General features: G+C 37.1%; 1 long non-coding RNA gene across 1 annotated transcript in view; it reads left to right on the top strand.

The window, feature by feature from the left end:
* The window catches only part of LOC118902455, a 148860-nt gene extending 140067 nt beyond the window's left edge, over positions 1–8793 (top strand). The window contains exons 3-5 of the long non-coding RNA XR_005021564.1: positions 388–458; positions 1579–1662; positions 8662–8793. This is a non-coding gene — a long non-coding RNA (uncharacterized LOC118902455). The remainder of the gene's footprint in view (positions 1–387; positions 459–1578; positions 1663–8661) is intronic.
* Positions 8794–12911: the final 4118 nt, after the last annotated feature.

The raw sequence follows: 12911 nt of genomic DNA, 5'->3' as shown, positions 1-12911 counted from the left end.
TTAATTAAGCTAATTTGAAATAGGGAGAGCTATTTTCAATTTTGGGGTAATATCTGAACTTGGAAAAAAAACAAAATGTCAACTTGACCTTAACAGAAACTTGGCAATACAGACGAGCTCATCTGGATCTTGTAAGTTTCCAGCAATTCATTAACAATCAGATATTCCAAATTGAGAGAAACTGAAATCCAGTCAAGAATTAGGCTAATTGAGAATGAGGTGTGAAAGTGAAAAGTGTTTTGGATGTTCCTATTTGATGAAACATAAGAGGCATGGGAATCAAATGAACACTGAAAGTAACTTTCTTGAATAAAGCAGACGTGTCTGATGTATTAAAGAGTAGAGTTAATCTTTCAACTTGAAATCAGGTATCTTATTTATTTACAGGGGGATTTACAGTCCTGTTGCCGTGGCTTTCAGGTGCACTTGAGGAAAACACTCCATGAAATATCCAGTTTGTATGTTGTCTGTAAATTTTATATTCCTTTAAATGCAAAGTTCTTGTAGTCTTTAAGTCATTTTATGTTAATTAGAGCCCTAAACTCTGCAAACATTCATTTCATTGCTGTTCAGTGCCAAGTTTGGGGCTTTCTGGAAGCATGACATAAAGAGTCAGAGAGAAAAGCAGCTGACCAAGATTCTGGTTTGGAAAATGATAAATCCAAAGCAGAAAATGATTTAGCCTTAATAACTAGGGCTTTCTGTTGAAAAAATGAAACAAAGAAATATCTAGTTTGCTTCTCACCCTGTAGGAGCCAGGCTGGGTTAATTTTTTTATTATTTTTCATTTACTTACTATTTTATTTTTCATTTACTTACAAGATAGTTATAACAATTGGCATGCATCTACCACTGTTCTAGACACTGCACCAATATTATCTTATTTCTATCCTGAAACAAGCCTATAAGCTTCATACTATTATAGTCACCATTTTGCAGTTAAGGAAACTAGAGAGGTAAAGTTGTTGGCCCAGGATGCTCAGTTGACTAAATGTGAAGACAGCTTTCAAATCCAGACATTCTGGCTTTGTCTATGCCCTTATGTACCATACCCTGCTCTCTGAATCAGAAATAAAATTTAACGGAAGCAGCTAAATCTAGCACCAGGAGCCAGAGGATGAGGACATCCCAAATGCTCAGACAACCTGAGGGATCAAAACCTGAGAAATCAATTTTACTGTGAGAGCCAAGAGTGTGTGACCAGAACCTAAAAGGAGAGGAGAAGGGCAGGAATCAGTCAGGACTGGAAAATGAAATAGCAGTAAAGTAATGGGAGCCCAGTGGAACGGCCAAGAAAGGATTTGCAATATCTACATACTGTGTCAAGACTCCTAGCCACTGGCTCATGGGTGGGTGGGTTAATTTAAAGTAACAAAGCAGGTCTTGAGAAACATTTCCCCCTGTGAATTTATCTCATTCCCTTTCCTCAGCCTTCTAGGGCACAGTAAGGGTATAGGACAAGAGAAAAAACAGATGGAATGTACCAATTTAACTCATTTCCTCTAACATTTTGAAAATTACTATTCATTCTTTATACACTCTTCTCACTAATAATTGCTTCCTTTTTTTCTTTACTAGGAGCATTCATTTGATAAAGGCAACTCTTGGCTCTGAGATACTGTTATGTTCAGGTTCGAAAGTGAAAAACAAATCAAGATCCAGGTAACATATTATTCTTATCACAAACAAGGTATAGGAAAATGGATCTGAGACAGGTTGGGACTGGAACTTGTGACCCAGCGCTTGCACCTGGACACATGTCTCCTCAAGCAATAAAATACAAAGAAACTATAAGGGACTAAAAATAACTGCATACATGCGCAGTTGGGCAAATTATGGACAAAAAAGACACAAAGAGATCAAAAACCCAACTGCCACTTCTGAAGAGCCAGGAGCAAAACAAGGGTGTTGGGAGCAAAAGCAGGGTCCCACGCATGCCCCCTGCACACAAAGCACCACCAAAGGGGTGGGCAAACCACCACAGCCACCCCTCCGGCCCGACCCCTGGACCTGCCCCGACCCTCAGTCCATATACGGAACCAGCTCGCTTCCCGCCTTGGACAGCCAGCAAGCGAGGGAACCTGTTACTTGTTCTCGCTCCCTCCTACTGCAGCAGGAGGCCCAATAAAGCCTGGCCTGAATTTCTTGTCTGGCCTCTTATCAATTTCTATTGATTAAGGAGGCCAAGAACCCTGGTTGGTAACAGATCTAAAATTCTCAGTCTTGTAATATGTTATGTGAACACAAATACCATCACCAGGTAAATTATATTTGATACGTAAACCAGCTGGAAGGTGGGTATCTAGGTCTGATTATACCATTCTCTTTATTTTTATATAACATTAAAATAAAAGCAATTAGGCAACTAACTTTCAGTAACAATGGTGACTTGAACATAATCTTTAATTGGCACCTCTCCTCCAGATTCTCCCTGAACTTGGGAAAGGTATATAAAAATATCGGGAAGTCTATTGTAGTCTGTAAACCAGGAAACTGAAAAGTACATGCAAGGAACTCCTTCAGTATCTGAAATGGACACTACTAGTACATCCTTAGCTAGAAGTGCAGGAATATGTGGTGAAAGTGGTCCACACAGTAGGTTATTGTATATTTGGGGAACAATTTCACTTTACCAATATCCTTGAGAAAGCTGTAGATAAAAGAGCAAAGATTTTTTTAAAAGTATGTTTACTCCATGCATGGCATACTCATGGGGCAGTAGTCTTGCTGAAAGAGTGACCATTTAACCTAGAGAGAAAGTGGCCCAGCTAGTTGCCCACAACACACTTATCAGGACCTCCTTCAGCAAAGAGATGCTGCTCCATAGTAAGAAAGCCTCTAGAAGGAACACTTCCTCCTTCCATATTCTATTCCATATGACACCTTGATGTCCAAATTGGCGAAGTTAAATCACAATAAATCCAACATTTTCCTTCTCTCTCTTTAACTGCCCCTGGCCTGGGAGATTCTACCAGAAATACACAAAGTCTTTTTGGAGAACCCATCCCAATTCACAATACCACATGAGCACAGATCTGCCTCTGTAAAGATGTACAAAGAGAAAAATATCACTAGAATGCGAAATGCTTCAGCAGTTCAAGAGAATCAATCTGAGGAATGAGAAACAACTATCCTTCTTTGAAATGATGTTTCTGCAAGATAGAAGGTAGGATGTTAGAAAATCTTTTATTTTCAGCAAGGCAGAAGACATTGCTAGAGGAAGACAGGCTCAAAGAGGGAAATAATGACATCAGGAAAGAAAATTGCATGGAAAGGGAAAACATGATTGCAAAATTCTAAAAAGCAGTAGAAGCAGCAAGACTCAATGGGAATACTAAAGACAAGTGGAACAATGAAATAGAAAACATAGAGTTTTATTTTTTTAACATAACTCATAGACAAAAGGGTGGCAGCATGAGATTAATAAGGAAAAAAATGACAAACATGGAGGAACTATTGATTCATTAATTTATCAATACAGTTAACAAATATTTTTTGATCACCCACTATTTGAAGGCACTGTTGCAAGCACAGATGACAGAATGGTGAGCAAGACAATGTTCTTGCCTCATAGGGGTTAAATTATAGTGAGTGGTACTGATAAAAATCACCTAGCAAATAAATGTATAATACAAGGTCGGGTAGTGTCAAATGCTATGAAAAACAACCAAAGCAAGGTAAGAGTATAGAGCATGATAATGGGGTTGCCAGAGAGGTCCTCTGTGAGGTGACATTAGAGCAGATAATGCAATAATGTAAGAGGGTGAACAGTGTAAAGAGCATTGCAGGCAGAGTTTAGCAAGTTCAAAGGCCATGAGCAAGGATGAGTATGTGTGTATTCAAGTAGATATAGTGGAATGACCAAGGGCAGAATGCTAGAAAAGGAAGTCAGAGAGTTAGTCAATGGCAGATAATTTAGGTTCTAGAAGATCATAGAAGGAGTTTGGATTTATCACAAGAGTAAGGTGAAGCCACTGGAGGGTTTTAAGCAGGTAAGTAACTCAGCTTATATCTTAAAGAGATAATGTTTGAAATAAGAAAATGTACATGTATCTGCTTTAGCTTCTTTTTCTTTTTCAAAAAGAGAAGTGAAAGTATAAATCAGAGCTAAAGAAATTGCTTACCTATGGCAACTGATTGGAAGGAAACAGGGTAGAAAAAGGGAAGGAAGTAATATGTCCCCGTGAGATTTTTACATGTTCATAAATGAAAACAAACAGAAACAAAGGAGCCAAGCTATAGTCCAGTAAACAACATAAGTGTTCTTGAAAAAGGGGCATGGGAGAAATGATCTAAGTAACTCTTGAACATGTGTTTTGAACACATGCTTTGAATTTAAAAACAAAATAATGACAAATTTCTGACTCTTCTTAATAGATCTGTGCCCAGAAGTAATGAAAATATCTGTGTCTTGGCTTTGTAAGCTTTCCACTCCCATTCATTCAATCCACAGGGTTATTGCTCAGAGCTATTGGTGTACACCTGTAAGCTAGTCCCTTGAAGCTTAATTTGAATGATGATACAGCAGTGATATCACGGACTTCAGAAGACTACAGATAAGGTTTTAAATTTCAAATTTGCTCCTTGTTAGCTCTTGGCATTGGGCAGATCACTTCATCTCTTTGAGTATGGTTTTCCCCATCAGTAAAGTGAACAATAACAAAATCTAATTGACTGGAATATAGTGATAATTAAATGACATAATTAGGCAAAGAGTGCTGAGCATGCACTCTCTACCCTAAAAGAAAGGCAATCAAGCCTCCATCTTGTTAGAATGGTTAGGATCGCCAACGTTAAACTATGAATGACTACGTTCTATACACATGATTGAAGGCTAAACTCAAGAACCAAGTAGCAGGAATTAGCTTTGAATATAATCTAATATCAATTGTCAATCAATATAGGATTTATTTGGGGGATTTCATGTAACTTAGAGAAGTTACCTCCTTGGTGATGATGAAACCTCTGTGATCCATAATTAAATATAATACGTATTGAATATTTCCTTCACTTAAGACTGAAAAGCCAATTATATGGACTTCAGTAGCTTTTGGTCTTGACACAAAAATAAAGTAACAATAAGAAAATACATATCCTTAATCATCCTTAGCTTCACTCACATCTTTGATTTTCCGACATTGGAGTAAATGTGAACATAGAATGAAGCAGTGTTTTTTCTTACTGATCCTAGTTATTAGGATGCCTTAAGATTGACTCTATTTTTGCTATTGAATAGTTGCTTATAAAAACTAAATTTTATTCTGTCTTTTCCTAAATTTAATGTAAGCTCTATTAATAATACTCCTTGTAACATTATAAAGAAAATGAAAAAAACGCACATTTAAGCATGATTTGAGATATGCAATGACATTATGAGCTACAAGGCAATAGCTTTAAAAATTACTATTCATTTCAAAACAATATCACATAATTATTTCCCTGTCCTGTCAACAGTCTCATGTTAATATTTTAGACTCAGATGAAGAGTCCGAAATATATTTGGAATATATATTCCAGCATATTTGGAATTTTTGCATGAAAATAAGGAGGCATTTTAAATAAGTGGGGAATGGAAGAATAATAAAATGCATGCTGTTAGGATTTTGACTATTTAGAAGAAAATAAAGTTTGAATACTAATCATCATATATAAAAATGAAATCTAGATGGACTAAAAATTCAAACAATATTTGGAAGAAAACATACAGAAATGTTTTAATAATATTGAAGTAGAAGAATATCTTTGAGGTGATGCACCAAACCCAGAAGGCATATAGATATAACATGATAGACTTGACTATATAGACATTATAAATTTTGTATAGTGAAAGATGCCATAAATGACAAGCAATGAAAGATTGGAAAACAATATTAAAAAACTTCAACAAAGCAACACAGGTGTGAACAACTGAATAGAAAAGTGGGGAAATAATACAGACAATCCACAGAAAATATGTAGAAATAGACAATAAACACATAAAATGATGTCCAGGCTTACTGACAAGGAAGGAACCCAACAAGCCTCACTAGTTGAATGGAAATGGTACACTCAAGAGCACAGCTGGATTGGCTGGAGAAGCATTTTGTCCTTACATCAGAAACAGGCAGCTACACCTTTGGAGGAAATATTACCTTCAACTCCAATGCCTTCATGAAGCAACACTGCTGGCCCAATGGGGTCTTTGACTTACAGGTGTTCTTCTAAATTTCTAGGCCTGATTTACTGATAGCTCAGCTAAATTAAAACTTAGGACTTCCCTGGTGGCGCAGTGGTTAAGAATCCACCTGCCAATGCAGGGGACATGGGTTCGAGCCCTGGTCCGGGAAGATTCCACATGCCGCAGAGCAATTAAGCCCGTGCACCACAACTACTTAGCCTGTGTGCCACAACTACTGAAGCCTGCACGCCTGGAGCCCATGCTCCGCAACAAGAGAAGCCACCGCAACGAGAAGCATGTGCACTGCGAAGCATGCACACTGCAATGAAGAGTTGCCCCCGCTCGTCGCAACTAGAGAAAGCCTGCGCCCAGCAATGAAGACCCAATGCAGCCAAAAATAAATAAATTAAATTAAATAAATTAAAAAAAAAAACTTACTGGTGTTCATTGGGTCGCTACTGGTATTCAGTCTTAGTGCTAGATATTTGTAAACAAAGGTGGATGTGGTTACTGTACTCAGTGTGCAGAACTCAAGGTAGTCTTAATAACCCTGGCCAATACTATCGTTGATGAATCTTTTCACATTTTTACTAATTCTTGGGTTGTTGCCAATATCCCAGGTATCTGGTCTACCACTTGGAAGACCTCAGACTGGTGGATTAAATGCACCCTTTTTTTTTTGAGCCATGAACTGTGGAAACAAATCTCAGCTGGCAATCAGACAGAGTTACTCATGTAGATGTCTATGGTAAGGGCCCATTCTCTAATGAGACCAACTGGAATCAAGCTGCTGATCAAGCCTACTCAGATGGCCACCATCACTACCTAAATTTATCATTGGACTGGACATGGCAATACCTCCACTTTCATAGACTGTTCATAAAGAATTGTATGTTTCTGATCTAGAAGTCATTACTTTATGCCAAACTTGTGACTCTTGCCAAAAGTTGACCCATCTGATCTGACTCACAAGTGGAATGACACATTGCAGGAGTCATTGCCTCTACCTTCTGGCAAATTGACTACATGGAATCTTTGATTCCTATCTTAAGGATACCTGTGGTGCTTCATGACTGTCACCACTTTTTCTGGTCGTAGGGTTGCTGTTCCAGTCCAATCAGTAAAATCTGGCCACCGAACTATGACTCTAAAATCTGAATTGTGCCATGTTCCACTTTCCAAACCATCTACAGTTTGACAATGGTTTGCCTTTTGTCCTAAAGGCCACTGAAAAATAGGCTGATTATCATGGTATTTGATGTACATTCATGGCCCTTATCATCTTCAGGCTGCTGGCATCATTGAGAGGTAGAATGCATTTAAAAAAAAATCATCTAAAAATTATTTCTGACTCTATCGACCTTATCTCTTCCTGGTAAAACAGTGTGATCACTGAATGTGGCCATCTCAGAATGGGTTGATCTCCTCTTGCCTTCCTCCTGGGTAATGATCACAGGAAAGGGGAGGTGAAATATATAAAACTATTTTGAAAATTCAGGATTCTTCCCTGACTATTCCTGGGCATGATGTGTGTCTTTCTCCTACCAGTAACCTCAGGTCGGCCTGACTGGTACACCCTCTGGGTGGCAGCCTGGCCAAAAGGGAAGCTAGGAGATTGAAACATCATTCTGTTTCAGTCACCTGGATTCTAGCAACATGGGTCAAATGCAGGCATCCTTCAGGGCACTCTACATCACTTCTGGAGAATACGGGGGCAAGGAAATGAAGCACTTGTTGATGTTCACATACTGTTTGCTACATTGTGTGTAACAAAGCCCTTTATCTCTGAACTTGGAGTCTCATGTCTCCTACCAGCATCCATGGAAAAGTAACAGACTAATATATTAGCTTGTAAGAAAAGTAAAATCAAATCCTAGACTGGCACACACATGAGTCTGATGCTCACTAAAAGTTGAAAAGCACTGAATTTGGTTGTGAAACAAAAGAGATTAAATATCCCCTGAAAACACAAACTATGCCTATTTTTTTTGATCACTCCAACGCACCTGGTTTGTTTTACAAAGTTTGTGCTGCTTAAATGTCAATTAACTGAATTATACAGGAAGCCATTATTTTAAAAGGAATACGTGCATTACAGTGTAAGATTGCAGGTACACACATACTTTTTGATTCATTCAATATGAAATATATGCATATCCAAGAGAAATATCTTCCTGTTCTATAAGCCATTATAACTACAGTTGGTACAATGTTAGTTTTAGTTTTCATTATCAGGGAGTTGTTAAATTATATTTAATGATAACATTTTATTGGACTCAAGAAAATATTTCCCATATTAGTTAAAAAATTAGCCCTTAGATATCACACCTTCATTTCTTGTATATTATAAAACCATTTTATTAAATAGTGAGCTTTACTGAAAGATTTCTAGTTAAATTAAAAGAACTAAGGAAATGGATTTTCATAGCAAACTGTCAACTCAAGGATAGCTTTTCTGAACTTCTTATATTCTACTTTTCATTTTTAACTTTTTTTTTCCCTAGCTGGTTCTGTGTTAATCCAGTGAGACTCAGAAATGTCAACTCACCATTTATCTCCAAAAGAGAAAATATCCTTTCCTAATACTGCAATGAATGCCATCACTAAAGATGAAATTTCATCATAAGTGTCTACAAAAAGAGACAAAAAGATCATAATAAAAACTGTAGGTCTTTTTTGTGTGATAAGGTAACATTTGAGAATGTTCATTGGTGCTGTCTTTGGCTGACAAAAGTAATTAATTCCAGCATGCATCTACCTAGTAGAATACAAAGGTTACTTGAAAGTGTGTGTGTGTGTGTGTGTGTGTGTGCATGCGTGCGTGCATGAGATGAATTTAAGCTTCCTGTGTAGAAAATGTGAGTCAGAGTAAAGCAATGGATTTCCTTTGCTTCTTTAATCCTCAACCACAAGTAACATTTTCTAAATTGCAGGTCTCTATATTTTTAGGCTACCATAATCACTACAGTGTTAAATCCAGAGTTTTGCACACACACTTACATTTCACCTTCCAAATTAATTTTGAATTAATTTTGAATTAAATTTCATCAGTTTTGACTGATGAAAATATAATCAAAGTTATATGAACTAGACCGTATTGTATGTATTTTATGGGAAGCCTTTATACTTCTAATACAACTCTAGTTTAAGTGATGGGGAATATTTCATTTCATAGGGATATCCCATGCATAATTTTCACAATATGCTGCTTTATCTGATGTTATCTCAATTCATTTTTTCCCCAGTGAAATCTAATATCAGAACCTTGAACTAAGGCAGGGAGACAGTCCAATGTAATAAAAAGTTATCTAAACTCTTTTGTTACAACTGTACTTCTCCCAGTGCTCCCATTTAGTCACTAGTTGTAATATGCTTGTTGTAAATTTCAGGGTTTTTTTAAGTCTTGGTTTGAAAGTACCAGGAAGTTCAAATCTCATGAGTTAATTTCATATCCTGCCATAGTAAATGGAATACTGTATTGAATCTCTTACATACAAGAAAGGTCAGTTTCACTGTAAATATCATTTCTGCATTGAAACAAGACATTGCTTAGCTACTGGCACATGTGGTTTTTCACTTATAGGCTTCCCTAGAATAGTTTTTTGAGTCTTAAAGTTGAGTTCTCTTTAGTATGAATTGTGATCCAGGAACAAGAGATCTAAGTAGGTGACTCTTTTAATCAAGAGTCAGAGAGCTCTGAGGAGTGAATTCAGCCTGTTACCTAACAGCTGTGTGACCTACAGCAAATTACTCAGTATCTTTGATCTTGAGTTTCCCCATTTACTGAATGAGGATTTAAGGTCATTGTGAGAATTATAGGAGATAAATTACCTGACAAATAGTAAGCACTAAATAAATGACTGCTATCATTATGTGTCATTCCCACTTTAGTTTCTTCTATTCACTCCAACCAACACACTCTTATTCCCTTGGTACCTAAAGAAATCTTACCTCTGTTATAAGATGTATCTCAAATTCAACTTTTCTTTTGAAACTTTTCAAAATGTCCTGAGGTGGAGGTGATTTCTCTACCACCCGAAGCTCTTCAGTACCTCTTGTAGGTAAAAGTAAAGTGAAAAGGAATCATTATCTTCTTTAAAGTTCTCTGTCACACTGTTATTTTCCTAATTAAATACTTGATTGTTAAAACTATTAAATCCACACATTAACCATAGGAGCACTGAGAGCAGAGATTCATGTAAGATTTATTTAATAAATATGTGTTAAGACAATGGATATGTGAGTGAGTGTATGAAACCTGGGTCTCTCTTTTTAAAATTTATTTAATTAATTTATTAAAAAAAATTTTTGGCTGCATTGTGTTCGTTGCTGTGTGTGGGCTTTCTCTAGTTGTGGCAAGCAGGGGCTACTCTTCATTGCAGTGCACGGGCTTCTCATTGCGGTGTCTTCTCTTGTTGTAGAGCATGGGCTCTAGGCTCTCAGGCTTTAGTAGTTGTGGCACGCAGGCTCAGTAGTTGTGGCTCGTGGGCTCTAGAGCACAGGCTCAGTAGTTGTGGCACACGGGCTTAGTTGCTCTGCAGCATGTGGGATCTTCCCGGACCATGTCCCCTGCATTGGTAGGCAGATTCTTAACCACTGCACCACCAGGGAAGCCCCTGAAACCTGGGTCTCTGTTTCCAGTTGTATTAAAACGATTTATTCTTCAATTATGAAATATATCTTTGTATGTTTCCTGTACACAGAATTTAATATTTAGCATATGTGGTTCATTTAAGTGAAAATAAGGGGTAAGGCTGAAAATGTTTATGAATAAAAAAGAAATAAAACAAAAAAAGATCTTGTTTTGTTACATTAAAACTAACATTATTTAATCTTCAAAAAATACTGGCACTTCTAAGAGTTTATAAAGAAAATATAGAGAAGAAGCTTTTTTTTTTATTAAACATGAGTTATCTTTAAGCTCACTTTATTACAGTGGCAAAAAAACTGGATCCAGTGTTTGCAATTCTTCCAAAGTATAGATTATTTTAGACAGCTTTTTATTTTTTTGCCAGAAAAGGGAAAAATGATTCCTTGATATAAAATCATTTTAACCACATGCCAATTGACAGTGTTTTTCAACTATTTTTTTTTGGGCAAATGGGCAACTTGAATAATTACCTAGTGAATTTTATCGTGATATTTGGACTGTATAGACATCTGTTCTTCTGAACTTGCTACTTGCTTCACTCAAATAATGATCTAAGTAATTGCCTCATTTCCTTGAAGTAAATCCAAATTTTATGCAATAATTAAATTTACTAAGCAATCAAACTTAGGTCAACTCAATTGAGCAAATATGTGTTAAAGGGGCTGACATGTGCAAAAAAAAAAGTATAATTTGCTATGATAAGTTCTAGAATTGGAATATGATTTTATTGTCTCACATAGCACCACCATAATAGATGTGTTTGTTAGAAAACAAAATTCAGCCCCAGTAAATTTGAAGATCCAGTTGGCTTTATTAGGTGATGCATGAATCAGGCAGCATCCCATCTAGCAACTAGAAGGGTGCTCTGAGGTGTTGTACAAAATGGAAGGTTTTTATAGAAAGAAGGGTGGGGCAAGGGAGCTCTTAGCAAAAGAAAATACATGATTAATTTTAGGTCAGAACATCTTTTTATTACGCAGATAGATTGCCTCTTCTTTTTCTGGGGGATGGAGAGTGTTCATGTGACAGATTACCACATTGGTGTTGGGCAGAAAATTATAAACTGGTTGATTAAGATTACATCTAGTAGGGACTTCCCTGGTGGCACAGTGGTTAAGAATCTGCCTGCCAATGCAGGGGACACGAGTTTGATCACTGGTCCAGGAAGATCCCACATGCTGCGGAGCAACTAAGCCCGTGTGCCACAACTACTGAGCCTGTGCTCTAGAGCCCACATGCCACAACTACTGAAGCCCTTGTGCCTAGAGCCCGTGTTCCGCAACAAGAGAAGCCACTGCATTGAGAAGCCCACACACTGCAACACAGAGTAGACCCTGCTCACCGCAACTAGAGAAAAGCCCGCATGCAGCAACAAAGACCCAATGCAGCCAAAAATAAATAAATAAATAAATAAATTTATTTATAAATAAATTTAATAAATAAATTTACTTAAAAAAAGATTACATCTAGTAGAAAGGAATCCAAGTTGCAAAGGAAGAATGAAAACTGTCACTGTTTGCAGATGACATGATACTATACACAGAAAATCTTAAAGATGCCACCAGAAAACTATTAGAGCTTATCAATAAATTCAGTAAAGTTGCAGGATACAAAATTAATATATAGAAATCTGTTGCATTTCTGTATACTAACAATGAACTATCAGAAAGAGAAATTAAAGAAACAATTCCATTTACTGTAAGAGGGAAGAACAAATCTGACTCCATATTAGATGTTTCTTTTACTTTAACCTTCGTATTTTAGTGCTTTTGCTACAAGTTAGTCACTAAAGGGATGCTGCCTGTAGCTTTAATGGCCTATTTCCAGGAACCCTGCCTCCTATGCCTGAGCTTAAACTAAAATACCTTTGTTTAGCTCACAGGAAACATCCTGACCAGGCCCACCTATGCACGGCTGCAGGAAAGAAGAAATTAACATCCACCCCTTCCAGAGTCTGGCTGGAACTAGGAAATATTTGCAACATCTTATTGCCTTTTTTTTACTTTATCTCCTCACTTCCCCCTCTTTGCTCTATGAAAGAAACTAACATACAAACCCAGGCAAGATGGGTTTTTGGAACACTAGTCTACCATCTTCTCTGCT

This window comes from Balaenoptera musculus, chromosome 10 (assembly GCF_009873245.2).
Source record: "Balaenoptera musculus isolate JJ_BM4_2016_0621 chromosome 10, mBalMus1.pri.v3, whole genome shotgun sequence".
NCBI lineage: Eukaryota > Metazoa > Chordata > Mammalia > Artiodactyla > Balaenopteridae > Balaenoptera > Balaenoptera musculus.
The sequence above is the reverse complement of the archived record's forward strand: the minus strand, read 5'-3'. Positions and strand labels throughout refer to the sequence as shown.